This window comes from Oncorhynchus keta, chromosome 17 (genome assembly GCF_023373465.1).
Source record: "Oncorhynchus keta strain PuntledgeMale-10-30-2019 chromosome 17, Oket_V2, whole genome shotgun sequence".
Classification (NCBI taxonomy): domain Eukaryota; kingdom Metazoa; phylum Chordata; class Actinopteri; order Salmoniformes; family Salmonidae; genus Oncorhynchus; species Oncorhynchus keta.
Window position 1 is genome coordinate 49,221,360 of NC_068437.1, and position 15,661 is coordinate 49,237,020.

Consider the following 15,661-nt stretch of genomic DNA (forward strand, 5'->3'; position numbering starts at 1 on the left):
ATTTGATTTGATTTTACTTGTGACTTGAGTTTGTTTGTCTGCTTGAACTGCGTATGTGATGGCAAATCTGATTATTCAATTGGCATTTAATTGTAAGAATGTTGGCCAAATCTTAAGCCTATAATGTCTTGTGCTTCATTCACATTTGGATTACATTTTTGGGAGGAAATCTCCCTTATTTTTCAGCTTGAAGTCATGCGAGTTCAACAACAACTCAAATACTCAGGTAGAGTCTTACCTGGTCAGGTAAAGAAAAGCTCTGGCTTAGCATTTGATGTGATCTCGCATAGTAACTAGTGTCAAGCAGTAAACAAGCGAGATTCTCTCCAAACAGGACAACCTTAAAGCCATAGCATATGATGATTAGGCTACCATCTGATTGTTATCATTATGCCTAACTAAAAGTCTTATTGCAAGTAGTTGATCCTATCACAACAATGGTTGAGGTATCAAAGCCAAATGTGAGGGTTGTAGTATGTCTTGTAGGTTGCACAATGTCTACTACAGATTAAGATATATTTTATATCTAAAAACCACAGGCACTGCTCATATTTGCTTGCAGTGCACCTTTTTACATTTTACATGGTGGAGTACCTAGCTATTAAGTGGATTGGTTAGGCTATCATTGTTAGTTGCGTTATTTGTAGAACAGAGAATAATTCCCGCCTACACAATCAAAGTGAAGTAGGATGTCTCTTGCATATGGATCAAAACCCAGATAGCCTGCGTAAATATATTGGCAAAATGTAATTATTGAGTTGGGCTTGTTTGGTACCTTAATTAAATTGGTTCTACACCATTAGAAATAGGACTGAGACGTCAACCGCGCAGGGACTGCCTCAGACGTAGATGTTCATGCATACCTCTGCCTGACAACTTTCTGCGCGACTCGAGGAAGGAGGGCTCGTGCGCTTGTGCAATTGGTTGACAAGAGCGCAGTGCGCTGACTGTCCTCCGAACAACGAGAGGCTGACTGCTTAGTCGTTATGGATTTAAATTACCTGTAAACAGTATCAGCCGGTTTGACAGGACATCCTTACACTATTTCATCAATTGCAGGTAAAAAAAGTGGCTGACACATATCTATATTATGTTGTTCAGTTGACGTGGCTGTGGTTCGGTGGGGATGTTGAAACAATGACTAGCCTTTTCACAGTAAACTTTTATTTTGTATGTTTAAATGAATATTTCAAAATGATACATGCCATCTCAATCCCTCTTGCAGGACCATAACACCTTTTAATATGCATGCTTAATAACGATGTAAAACATTACACGAGATGTGTATCTCTTTCTCGAAGGTTTTGTGAATAAATATACGTTTTAAATTAGGATTCTGATATAAAATGCTGTGAACTAGTTCTTGACTTTGTTTCTTGCTTCTTTAACTTAAACTGTAAAGAGAGCATGTTTACAGGCTGCAGTGATGTAGACTGGTTGGACTCGGCAAGGTGAGAGGCAATTCAAACAGAGAGAGCTGCTGATAATGTTATAGTTTTGAGTCTGAGCGAGAAAGTTTTGTTGTACTGTACAGACATGAAAGTAGGCTAGACAAATTGTTAAAGTGAATTAGACGGTAGTTTAAGTTTGCAGGCAGCTCGGTGGCAATTATAATTCTGTATTTCATATTACAGTACACCTACTGTAATATAAATACGATATCGAAGCAAGTACTTATGTAATGACACACACTACAATACCGTTAAATTGACTATTATACTGTAATTACAAGGTTTACTCATTACAGTATATTACAGCATCTTACGAGGCACACCTCAAAAAAATGGTAATAAGCCAGAAACAACAATAACATGCACACATTAGGGGTCAAAAGGTTTTTGGTGTTCCAAAGATAGGTACTGTATTTTATGGGATGGAATTACAGTCCCATTTGAGAGACAGGATTCTTTCCCTGGCCTCACCATTTCCCCACAATGCACCATAAATGACAGTATTCTGCAGTAAAACAGTATTTTACTGTTATTAATACTCCCAAATTACCGTATAATATACAGTTTTCCGTTACAGTGCAACTGTACAAAATGTGAGTATATTATTTGATAGACAAACATTAAGCTATCCGTTGACAGTTTAAAATAGGGAGCTACAAAGGTCAGTCCTAAATTACACTGACTGACTCCGAGCGCATTGTTTCTGTCCGAAGCTATGCCTGATAGCAGAGTGACCACCACGTCCAGTTTACCTTTCCTATTGTCGGATATGATTTAGTGATGATAGCCGAGCTTGAGGAGGGGAACCCATTCTGATTCTAGGGTGTCATGTATACTAATCCAGGACCGAGAGAAGAGTTTTCCCTGTGGTGGAATCCTAGCCTGTCTTTGTCAGTCAGGTCTGTGTGCACTTTGCAAGGCTGTCAGAAGGTCATTTTGTCAATGCTGCATGCGTTGTGTGTTCGGTCTATCGAGTTGTTAATGTAAGCCGAGGCTATCCACCATGTAAGTGTGAGACTTGTGTAACTTGTAACTGATAAATGTATTGGGTTTATCTCATGACATGTGAACTGTTGTTTGATAGCATTTTGGTTTGGTTTGGCACTAATTATTATTGTTAATGCATGCGTTTCCAAACATGTTTGGCCCACGACCCCATTTTGATATCTGAAAATTCTTGCGATGCCCACCATGTGAATATAATTATGTAATTAACTTTTTTATTTGGGGCTATGGCAGTCAATTGAAAAACATTCTAACAGTATTTATGATTGTCTTCTCAACTTCCCATCACATACTTTTAATGTGGGGTTATGAACGTCAATTGCAAATTAGTTTGACATAATGTGTCTTATCTCACCACCACTAATGAGATGGGTGTGCTTGATGCATGTCGAGAGTCTGAGGTTCTCTGACGTGGTCGACTGTGCGCACTTAATCTCTGCTGTCACATCCAACCTGTATCGATATTTGGTTTTAATACAGAAGAGAGCACTGATGGTTCTTTAAAGACAACTGGGAACTCGGAAAAATACGAGGTCAAATCATGACGTCCGTGATGTTCAGTTCGGAAAGTCGGAAGCTCTAGAAAGAGGCCCGATTTCCTGAGTTTGGAATTCCGAGTTGGTTGACCGTAAAAATAAAAAAAGAGTTCCCAGTTGTCTTGAACGCACTGAAGTCGGAGATGTACGAGTTCCCAGTTGTTTTGAACGCTGCATTAATGCTCAGAGTTTGGCGGTATTATTATTCCAGTTGAGTCAGGAACCAAAGCCCCTCGGTAGTGACCAGTGAATGCATTCTGTCACATGACGGCTCGCTCAGCTGTTCGATTTCACTTACAGGCATTTCGATTGAACCAGGGGCACAGTCAAACGGATTGGGACCTCGTTCCCAATGTGCTCTTCCAAATCTTGAAGGTTATCAGTCATCATTCGTATGGGACACTTACAGATGCTGTTTTCTGTTACAAACATATATTTTTTTCATCACACAGAAAGTCAACCAAGTCTAATTTTTACATCCATTGTGAATGACAGCAGTTCCTCTCTCAATGTGAAAAATCTTTCCAACACTCCTCGATAATCACCAATTCTCCGTGTGAAATAGAACACTGTCATGCTCTAATCCCGTGTCTTCACATAGTTTTCCGAACAGGCGGGCGCGCAGTGGATGTGGTTTCATGTAGTTTACAATCAAAGTTACCTGCTGCAGCATATCTCTGACTTCTTTGTTCAGCTCTTTTGAGGACTATGCTCTCGGTGTAACATACAATGCGTCTATATGAGAGAGGGAGACATTCATAACTAGAGTGCATATGCCCGCGCTCCGTCCCGCCATAGATGGAGCCCCATCTGTGCAAAAACCCACCATTCAATCCCATGGAAACTGTTTTTGGCCAATATGGCCACGCAGCACACTGAACAGACCCATGTGCAGTTGCATGCTCGGGAATCGTGAGACAGAAAAATATGTCCTCGTGAATAGCATCCCCCGACATGTATAGAGAACAACATGCAGTGCATGGGCATCTCTGTCCTCACATTAATGTCAATTTGGAGAGCATACACTGGGGAGTTTTTGAATCGTTCAGCAGTTAAGAGTTTCGTTTTGATTGCTAGCAATAGCATAAATGATTCGTTTAACAGTGTTATCTGACAAAGCTATTGATCTGTGTTTCTGTGCCTCTGCCTCCCCACACATTATTTTCACCATATCAATTGCGTCCGGTAAAATCAAAGTCTCTGCAATAGTCTGTGTGGTTTCAAGGCGTAGCGGACCGAACCATTCACGGTGGGGAGGATTCAAGTGTAATGCTCAAGTGCAGACTTTTTCCATGATCTAAGGGGCTCTGGTTGAATTGTATATTGTAGATTGAAATCATTTGAATTTAGAATTTTAAGGTTAACCACATTACAATGATTTTGATACAACGACTATATTATAATATATATATATTTTTTTTTGTATGTATATTTATATTTTTTCCAGATTTTGGTAATTATCCGACAACCCCATTTTCATATCAAATCAAATCAAATCAAATTGTATTTGTCACATACACATGGTCAGCAGATGTTAATGCGAGTGTAGCGAAATGCTTGTGCTTCTAGTTCCGACAATGCAGTAATAACCAACAAGTAATCTAACTAACAATTCCAAAACTACTGTCTTATACACAGTGTAAGGGGATAAAGAATATGTACATAAAGATATATGAATGCGTGATGGTACAGAGCAGCATAGGCAAGATACAGTAGATGGTATCGAGTACAGTATATACATATGAGATGAGTATGTAAACAAAGTGGCATAGTTAAAGTGGCTAGTGATACATGTATTACATAAGGAAGCAGTAGATGATATAGAGTACAGTATATACGAATGCATATGAGATTAATAATGTAGGGTAAGTAACATTATATAATGTAGCATTGTTTAAAGTGGCTAGTGATATATTTTAGATCATTTCCCATCAATTCCCATTATTAAAGTGGCTGGAGTTGAGTCAGTGTGTTGGCAGCAGCCACTCAATGTTAGTGGTGGCTGTTTAACAGTCTGATGGCCTTGAGATAGAAGCTGTTTTTCAGTCTCTCAGTCCCAGCTTTGATGCACCTGTACTGACCTCGCCTTCTGGATGATAGCGGGGTGAACAGGCAGTGGCTCGGGTGGTTGTTGTCCTTGATGATCTTTATGGCCTTCCTGTAACATCGGGTGGTGTAGGTGTCCTGGAGGGCAGGTAGTTTGCCCCCGGTGATGCGTTGTGCAGACCTCACTACCCTCTGGAGAGCCTTACGGTTGTGGGCGGAGCAGTTGCCGTACCAGGCGGTGATACAGCCCGCCAGGATGCTCTCGATTGTGCATCTGTAGAAGTTTGTGAGTGCTTTTGGTGACAAGTCGAATTTCTTCAGCCTCCTGAGGTTGAAGAGGCGCTGTTGCGCCTTCTTCACGATGCTGTCTGTGTGAGTGGACCAATTCAGTTTGTCTGTGATGTGTATGCCGAGGAACTTAAAACTTGCTACCCTCTCCACTACTGTTCCATCGATGTGGATAGGGGTGTGTTCCCTCTGCTGTTTCCTGAAGTCCACAATCATCTCCTTAGTTTTGTTGACGTTGAGTGTGAGGTTATTTTCCTGACACCACACTCCGAGGGCCCTCACCTCCTCACTGTAGGCCGTCTCGTCGTTGTTGGTAATCAAGCCTACCACTGTTGTGTCGTCCGCAAACTTGATGATTGAGTTGGAGGCGTGCGTGGCCACGCAGTCATGGGTGAACAGGGATTACAGGAGAGGGCTCAGAACACACCCTTGTGGGGCCCCAGTGTTGAGGATCAGCGGGGTGGAGATGTTGTTGCCTACCCTCACCACCTGGGGGCTCGGCCCGTCAGGAAGTCCAGTACCCAGTTGCACAGGGCGGGGTCGAGACCCAGGGTCTCGAGCTTGATGACGAGCTTGGAGGGTACTATGGTGTTGAATGCCGAGCTGTAGTCGATGAACAGCATTCTCACATAGGTATTCCTCTTGTCCAGATGGGTTAGGGCAGTGTGCAGTGTGGTTGAGATTGCATCGTCTGTGGACCTATTTGGGCGGTAAGCAAATTGGAGTGGGTCTAGGGTGTCAGGTAGGGTGGAGGTGATATGGTCCTTGACTAGTCTCTCAAAGCACTTCATGATGACGGAAGTGGGTGCTACGGGGCGGTAGTCGTTTAGCTCAGTTACCTTAGCTTTCTTGGGAACAGGAACAATGGTGGCCCTCTTGAAGCATGTGGGAACAGCAGACTGGTATAGGGATTGATTGAATATGTCCGTAAACACACCGGCCAGCTGGTCTGCGCATGCTCTGAGGGCGCGGCTGGGGATGCTGTCTGGGCCTGCAGTCTTGCGAGGGTTAACACGTTTAAATGTCTTACTCACCTCGGCTGCAGTGAAGGAGAGACCGCATGTTTTCTTTGCAGGCCGTGTCAGTGGCACTGTATTGTCCTCAAAGCGGGCAAAAAAGTTATTTAGTCTGCCTGGGAGCAAGACATCCTGGTTCGTGACTGGGCTGGTTTTCTTCTTGTAGTCCGTGATTGACTGTAGACCCTGCCACATGCCTCTTGTGTCTGAGCCGTTGAATTGAGATTCTACTTTGTCTCTGTACTGACTCTTAGCTTGTTTGATAGCCTTGCGGAGGGAATAGCTGCACTGTTTGTATTCGGTCATGTTACCAGTCACCTTGCCCTGATTAAAAGCAGTGGTTCGCGCTTTCAGTTTCACGCGAATGCTGCCATCAATCCACGGTTTCTGGTTAGGGAATGTTTTAATCGTTGCTATGGGCACGACATCTTCAACGCACGTTCTAATGAACTCACACACCGAATGAGCGTATTCGTTAATGTTGTTATCTGACGCAATACGAAACATATCCCAGTCCACGTGATGGAAGCAGTCTTGGAGTGTGGAGTCAGCTTGGTCAGACCAGCGTTGGACAGACCTCAGCGTGGGAGCTTCTTTTTTTAGTTTCTGTCTGTAGGCAGGGATCAACAAAATGGAGTCGTGGTCAGCTTTTCCGAAAGGGGGGCGGGGCAGGGCCTTATATGCGTCGCGGAAGTTAGAGTAACAATGATCCAAGGTTTTTCCACCCCTGGTTGCGCAATCGATATGCTGATAAAATTTAGGGAGTCTTGTTTTCAGATTAGCCTTGTTAAAATCCCCAGCTACAATGAATGCAGCCTCCGGATAAATGGATTCCAGTTTGTAAAGAGTCAAATAAAGTTCGTTCAGAGCCATCAATGTGTCTGCTTGGGGGGGGGATATATACGGCTGCGATTATAATCGAAGAGAATTCTCTTGGTAGATAATGTGGTCGACATGTGGTGAGGAATTCTAAATCAGGTGTACAGAAGGATTTGAGTTCCTGTATGTTTCTTTCATCACACCATGTCTCGTTAGCCATAAGGCATACGCCCCCGTCCCCTCTTCTTACCAGAAAGATGTTTGTTTCTGTCGGCGCGATGCGTGGAGAAACCCGCTGGCTGCACCGCCGCCGATAGCGTCTCTCCAGTGAGCCATGTTTCCGTGAAGCAAAGAACGTTACAGTCTCTGATGTCCCTCTGGAATGCTACCCTTTCATCAACCTTGTTGTCAAGAGACTGGACATTGGCGAGAAGAATGCTAGGGAGTGGTGCACGATGTGCCCATCTCCGGAGTCTGACCAGAAGACCGCCTCGTTTCCCTCTTTTACGGAGTCATTTTTTTGGGTCGCCGCATGGGATCCATTCCGTTGTCCTGTTTGAAAAGCAGAACACAGGATCCGCGTCGCGAAAATCATATTCTTGGTCGTACTGATGGTGAGTTGACGCTGATCTTATATTCAGTATTTCTTCTCGACTGTATGTAATGAAACCTAAGATGACCTGGGGTACTAATGTAAGAAATAACACGTAAAAAAACAAAAAACTGCATAGTGTCCTAGGAACGCGAAGCGAGGCGGCCATCTCTGTCGGCGCCGGAATAAGACGACCCCACATGGGCTTGTGACCCTTGGTTTGGGAACGCTGTCTTAATGTAACTGTCCTTAGAAAAGCTCAATTTTAAAAGTTAATATTCTGTTAATTCATACCTAAATAATGTTGCTGACTCATCCTACTGAATACCTGTATTTGTGGATAAAGCATAAATTGGCAAAAAAATTTTTTTTCTAAAACACCAAAAAGTTGTACCTTAAACATACAGTTTCCACAATTCTTGCTATTTCCTCATAGGCGATGATGTCATACTCCTGCAGAGGATGAGCTGGCAAATCATCAATTTACTCACATTAATATGTTGTTGGGGCACGCCCACACCATTCCAACACAGAAAAAAACTGCTTTTTAAAACTGTGTAAAGGAAAACTATTTCACCCATATTGTAAGTAATTATAGGTAAAATTTCATAGAAATATTGAAACACTGGACAGTTACTTTAATAATCACTGTGCAGTTCGGCTAATAATGTATTTGCTCACACATTAGACATTTTCTAAAGCTCAAGGGCACCCTGAAATCTGAAGTGTCATTAGGTCTGGGTCCTACATGCATGTGCTGTCAATGTGCATTTGAAACAATTTGATATGGTTACACTGTGTAAGTTCAGTCAGATTCCTTAAGTCAATATCTGCTATGGAATTACTAGGTGTTTACGCACATCACATACTACTTTACCTGTAGGGCCCCTGAAATCTGCAATGTCATTTGATCTGGGTTCCTAGAAGGACTCACTGCTACACCACTCTTCCACTCTCTGCCCTGGGGGCCATCATGTGGTAGATGCTTTTTGGGATGTATAAAGTCAACACAGTGTCAACACATTGGGGTCACATTCACTTGCAAGGTTGTCCTATGACCTATATGCAGTCCCATCGAGTCAATGAATCAAATTTATAATACCCTTTTTCCATCAGCAGTTGTCACAAAGTGCTTTTACAAGTAACCTAGACCCCAAATATTGTGCTTCCTAGAAGGAAGAAACCTAGAGAGGAACCAGGCTCAGAATCACTTTATTCACCAAGTACATTTTCACATACCTGGAATTATACTTAGTGAATAAGTGCTGCCAGCAATAGTCAATGTACAGACAGAATAAAGACACAAGGTCAACATAGTCAACATACAGCATATACTATATAAATACAGAAAACGTAAAACTCTGAAGTAAAGCTGATTTACAGTGATGATGTCCAATTTACAGAGGGGAAATATTGATACATGAAGAGGAAGGGATGCTGCCATGACAAATACAGCATATACAGGTACAGTGATGTCCATAGTGTAAATGCAGTTCAGTGATAGGACAAGGTTCAGTGATAGGACAAGGTTCAGTGACAGGACAAGGTTAAGTGATAGGACAAGGTGCAGAGATAGGACAAGGTTAAGTGATAGGACAAGGTTCAGTGTCAGGACAAGTTGCAGAGATAGGACAAGGTTCGGTGATAGGACAAGGTTCAGTGACAGGACAAGGTTCAGTGATAGGACAAGGTGTGGTGATAGGACAATGTGCAGTGATAGGACAAGGTACAGACAGAATAAAGACACTGGTGTAGTGATAGGACAAGGAGCAGTGATATGACAAGGTGTTGTGTGGTGATCTATCAGATTCTGACTGTACTGGATAGAGGTTAACAGTACACTATATCTGACCATCACACATATTTGATGACCCTAAGGGCCACTGAAACATCATCCCTAGTCCGATGTAATTTTCATTTGATTTATTTTTTTATTTTACCTTTATTTAACCAGGCAAGTCAGTTATGAACACATTCTTATTTTCAATGACGGCCTGGGAACAGTGGGTTAACTGCCTGTTCAGGGGCAGAACGACAGCTCGGGGGTTTGAACTCGCAACCTTCCGGTTGCTAGTCCAACTAGTCCAACGCTCTAACCACTAGGCTACCCTGCCCCCCCAACTGTTCCTATATCTCTTATAGAGACTTATCCAGTAGCTAGTGAATCACTATGACTAGGACTGAGTTTGCTGTGGGATTACAATTTGGGTTGTGGGAGGAAAGACCAGACTCCGTCCACAAAGAGTGTTGTGGTCTGTTGACTTTGCAAGGTAGTTCTAATTGGAGTCCCATCGGGTCTGGTCTGGAAGATCTAACAGTGCACCTCTTTTGAGTGTAATACTGATTTCTGCTGAATAAGCATGTTTTGGGTTTAAAGCATTTTTTAAAAACCTTGTTTTATTTATTTCCATCCTTTTTTCTCTCCCTCTGAGTAAGTTAGTGTCAAACTTTTTCAAAACAGGTAAAACAAGAAAACTGGTGTGAGTTTTAGAACTTTACTTTAGAGTTGAGTAGATTCAGAGTTCAGGAAGCACAGAATGGATGAGAATGAGACCAGGCACAACAACAAAATAAATAGTAAGAGTTAATGATGACAATGAATTTACTCATTTTAATACTAAAAATATTTGTCAATGTAGTCTTTTGTCTATGTGAAATCATATTGAATATTTGATTGATAACCTATAACATAATTACATTGTCAAAACAACACCAAAATGGACTATATTTAGGCATGTGTGTGTGTGTGTGTGTGTGTGTGTGTATTTTTGTGGACCCATTATATTTATCATTTTTTTCTCTCCTTTATACTGATTTATAAATTCAATATTACATGTATTTTATTTTCATTAGGTGATTGAACATTTATCGTGAATTTACACTACTTTGGTTTCTCTTATATGCAACAGTTTAGTGGTGTCCTTTATATATATATATTGACCTATAGACAGTTTTGTAGTATCCTATGTTGATATACTGACCTATAGACAGTTTACTGGTACCTGTGTATATGTTGACCTATAGACAGTTTTGTAGTATCCTCTGTAGATATATCAAATCCAATTGTATTAGTCACATGTGCCGAATACAATAGGTGTAGACCTTACAGTGAAATGTTTACTTACGAGCCGCTAACCAACAATGCAGTTTAAAAAAATACAAGTAATGAAAATAACAATAAAGAGACTATATACATGGGGGTACCGGTACAGAGTCAATGGCAGGAGCACCAGTTAGATGAGGGGGGCAATACAAATAGTCTGGGTAGCCATTTGATTAGGTGTTCAGGAGTCTTAAGGCTTAGACCTAGACTTGGCGCTCCGGTACCGCTTGCCATGCGAGAGCAGAGAGAACAGTCTATGACTAGGGTGGCTGGAGTCTTTGACAATATTTAGGGCCTTCTTCTGACACCGCCTGGTATAGAGGTCCTGGATGGCAAGAAGCTTGGCCCCTGTGATGTACTGGGCCATTCGCACTATCCTCTGTGCCTTGGAGTCGGAGGCCAAGCAGTTGCCATACCAGGGAGTGATGCAACCAGTCAGGATTCTCTCGATATCAGGAATCAAGGTAAGAACCAGATGCAGACTGTCGAAGTAACAGTGTTTATTGTAGCACAGGGGCAGGCAAAGACAGGCCCCTGAGGGGCCCCTGTGTTGAGGATCAGCTTGGCAGATGTGTTGTTACCTACCCTTACCACTTGGGGGTGGCCCGTCAGGAAGTCTGGGATCCAGTTGCAGAGGGAGGTGTTTAGTCCCAGGTTCCGAAGCATATTGATGAGCTTTGAGGGCACTATGGTGTTGAATGCTGTGCTGTAGTCAATGAATTGCATTCTCACATAGGTGTTCCTTTTTACCAGGTGGGAAAGGGCAGTGTGGAGTGGGAAAGGGCAGTGTGGAGTGCAATAGAGATTGCATCATCTGTGGATTTGTTGGGGCGGTATGTAAATTGGAGTGGGTCCAGGGTTTCTGGGATAATGGTGTTGATGTGAGCCATGACCAGCCTTTCAAAGAACTTCATGGCTACGGACGTGCTACGGGTCGGTAGTAATTTAGGCAGGTTACCTTAGTGTTCTTGGGAACAGACACTATGGTGGTCTGCTTGAACCATGTTGGTATTATAGACTCGGACAGGGAGAGGTTGAAAATGTCAGTAAAGACACTTGCCAGTTGGTCAGCGCAAGCTCGCAGTACACGTCCTGGTAATCCGTCTGACCCTGTGGCCTTGTGAATGTTGACCTGCTTAAAGGTCTTACTCACATCGGCTGTGGAGAGCGTGTTCACACAATATTCCGGAACAGCTGGTGCTCTCATGCATGTTTCAGTGTTATTTGCCTCGAAGCGAGCATAGAAGTAGTTTATCTCGTCTGGTAGGCTCGTGTCACTGGGCAGCACTCGGCTTTGCTTCCCTTTGTAGTCTGTAATGGTTTAGAAACCCTGCCACATCCGACGAACATCAGAGATGGTGTAGTACGATTCAATCTCAGTCGATTCGATCTTAGTCGATCTTAGATCTTAGTCCTGTACGCTTTGCCTGTTTGATGGTTCATTGGAGGGCATATCGGGATTTTTTTACAAGCTTCTGGATTAGAGTTCCGCTCCTTGAAAGCGGCAGCTCTAGCCTTTAGCTCAGTGCGGACGTTGCCTGTAATCCATGGCTTTTGGTTGGGCTATGTATGTACGGTCACTGTGGGGACGACGTCATCGATGCACTTATTGATGAAGCCAATGACCGATGTGGTGTACTCCAATGCCATCGGAGGAATCCCGGAACATATTCAGTCTGTGCTAGCAAAACAGTCCTGTAGCTTAGCATCGGTTTCATCTGACCGCTTTTTATTGATCTCGTCACTGGTGCTTCCTGCTTTAATTTTTTCTTGTAAGCAGGAATCAGGAGGATAGAATTATGGTCAGACTTGCCAAATGGAGGATGAGGGAGAGCTTTGTATACTTCTCTGTGTGCGGAGTAAAGGTGGTCCAGAGTTTTTTTCCTCTGGTTGCACATTTAACATGCTTATAGAAATTTGGTTATAGTTTCCCTGCATTAAAGTCTCCGGCTACTAGGAGTGCCGCCTCTGGTTGAGTGTTTTCTTGTTTGCTTATGGCAAAATACAGCTCATTCAATGCTGTCTTAGTGCCAGCCTTTGACTGTGGTGGTACGTAAACAGCTACGACAAATACAGATGAAAACTCTCTAGGTAGATAGTTATGGTCTACAGCTTATCATGAGATACTCTACCTCAGGCGAACAATAGCTCAATACTTCCTTAGATATCGTGCACCAGCTGTTATTTACAAAAATACATAGTCTGCAGCCCCTTGTCTTACCAGACGCCACTGTTCTATCCTGCCGATGCAGCGTATAACCAGCCAGCTGTCTGTTGATAGTGTCGTAGTTCAGCCACGACTCTGTGAAGCATAAGATATTACAGTTTTGAATATCCCGTTGGTAGTTTAATCTTCCGCGTAGGTCATCTATTTTATTGTCCAAAGATTGCACATTTTCTTGCAGAATGGAAGGAAGTGGGGGTTTATTCGATTGCCTACAAATTCTCAGAAGGAGGCCCCTTTTTTCTCTGCCTCATCTTCACGCAAATCATGTAGATCTGGGCCTGCTCCCGAGAAAGCATCGGGCTCGTCAGACTCGTTAGATGAAAAAAAGGATTCTGCCAGTCTTTGGTGAGTAATCGCAGTCCTGAAGTCCAGAAGTTATTTTCAGTCAGTTATTTTCAGGTTGGGGTCAGGTAAAATGTCTGCCTTCTTCTCCAGCGCCATTTGAGTTTATATTGATATATTGACCTATAGACAGTTTTGTAGTATCCTCTGTAGATATATTGACGGGCAACTTGATATTAATTGAAGTGTAGTGTGTCCAAATTGTGTCCAAATTCCACAGACACCATTCTAATATTAGAACAAGAGGAAGTCCATTTCTTTCTTTTTTCTTCTCCACTTCACTTATCTTCTTTTTTTTTTACCAATGATTCCCACGGAGACTCCTAATACTTGGGTCTGCTTATTTAAACTGACAAACACACAACTGGATGGAAGCCCGATGTTTTAAAGCTAACAGGGAATTCAAGTTGCACAGAAGTGAGCCCAGAGTCAGAGATAGTCAGGGACTAGATGGAGACCAGCTGGACAGTAGCTTATGTTAGTGAAGATGCACGCACATTTTTCCTTTGAGTGGAGGACAAGCACCATCCGGGTTAGGTTCAACAGAGTCCAAGGAGCAATTCACATGCAGTATGTCTAAAAAATAAACAACGCTCAGTTGCAAACTCTCAAATGTCATCTCCCTCAGACCCAGGCATGCCTGGGCAGCTAACAGGAAGATCAAGAGTGATGATTTCACAGATATAAATATTGCTTTTAGAAGCTTTAGTTGGATGACCATGGAAAACAAACGCAACACTTTTAAACATTCTGTTATTAGATGTGGATTACACAAGTGTAAAGGGGGATCAAAGGCCTTTCTTGAAGATGAAGATGGTTTTCCAAAATATGTTCATTTATATTACTTTGCCAGTATATAATTATTTGATATTCATGCACATTAATGTACTAAATTATTTATGTGATATGTTGAATAAAGGTATTCTCTGACTCCCTCACACAGTAATAAATTAGGTGACCCTTAATAAAATCATCACGATGTAAATTTCTGTGATTGTAAATTGTAAATATTAATTATTTAATATTTTCATATACAGTGGCTTGCGAAGTATTAACCCCCTTGGCATTTTTCATATTTTGTAGCCTTACAACCTGGAATTAAAATAGATCATTTAGAGGGTTTGTGTAGGTTGATTAACACAACACTTTGAAGATGCAAAATATGTTTTATTGTGAAACAAACAAGAAATCAGTCAAAAAACAGAACTTGAGTGTGCATAACTATTCACCCCCACCAAAGTCGATACTTTGTAGAGCCACCTTTTGCAGCAATTACAGCTGCAAGTCTCTTGGGGTATGTCTCTATAAGCTTGGCACATCTAGGCACTGGGATTTTTGCCCATTCTTCAAAGCAAAACTGAAACAACTCCTTGAAGTTGGATGGGTTCCGCTGGTGTACAGCAATCTTTAAGTCATACCACAGATTCTCAATTGGATTGTGGTCTGGGCTTTGACTAGGCCATTCCAAGACATTTAAATGTCTCCCCTTAAACCACTCGAGTGTTTCTTTAGCAGTATGCTTAGTGTCATTGTCCTGCCGGAAGGTGAGCCTCCGTCCCAGTCTCAAATCTCTGGAATACTGAAACAGGTTTCCCTCAAGAGATTCCCTGTATTTAGCATCATCCATCATTCCTTCAATTCTGAACGGTTTCAAAGTCCCTGCCGATGAAAAACATCCCCAGAGCATGATTCTGCCACCACCATGCTTCACTGTGTTCTCGGGGTGATGAGAGGTGTTGGGTTTGCACCAGACATAGCATTTTCCTTGATGGCCAAAAAGCTACATTTTAGTCTTATCTGACCAGAGTACCTTCTTCCATGTATTTGGGGCGTCCCCCACATGCCTTTTGGTGAACACAAAATGTGTTTGCTTATTTTTTTCTTTAAGCAATGGCTTTTTTCTGTCCACTCTTCCGTAAAGCCCAGCTCTGTGTAGTGTACGGATTAAAGTGGTCCTATGGACAGATACTCCAATCTCCGCCGTGGAGCTTTGCAGCTCCTTCAGGGTTATCTTTTGTCTCTTTGTTGCCTCTCTGATTAATGCCCTCCTTGCCTGGTCTGTGAGTTTTGGTGGGCGGCCCTCTCTTGGCAGGTTTATTGTTGTACCATATTCTTTCCATTTATTTAATAATGGATTTAATGATGCTCTGTGGGACGTACAAAGTTTCTGATATTTTTTTATAACCCAAACCTGATCTATACTTCTCCACAACTTTGTCCCTGACCTGTTTGTAGA

The 15,661-nt window shown here is 42.3% G+C and overlaps 1 protein-coding gene across 1 annotated transcript in view; it reads left to right on the forward strand.

The window, feature by feature from the left end:
- The first annotated feature begins 872 nt into the window (after positions 1-872).
- The window catches only part of LOC118397886 (anoctamin-1-like), a 121,407-nt gene continuing 106,618 nt past the window's right edge, over positions 873-15,661 (forward strand). Inside the window, exon 1 of the mRNA XM_052466320.1 lies at positions 873-1,059. The gene's annotated coding sequence lies outside the window, so the exon portion shown is untranslated. The remainder of the gene's footprint in view (positions 1,060-15,661) is intronic.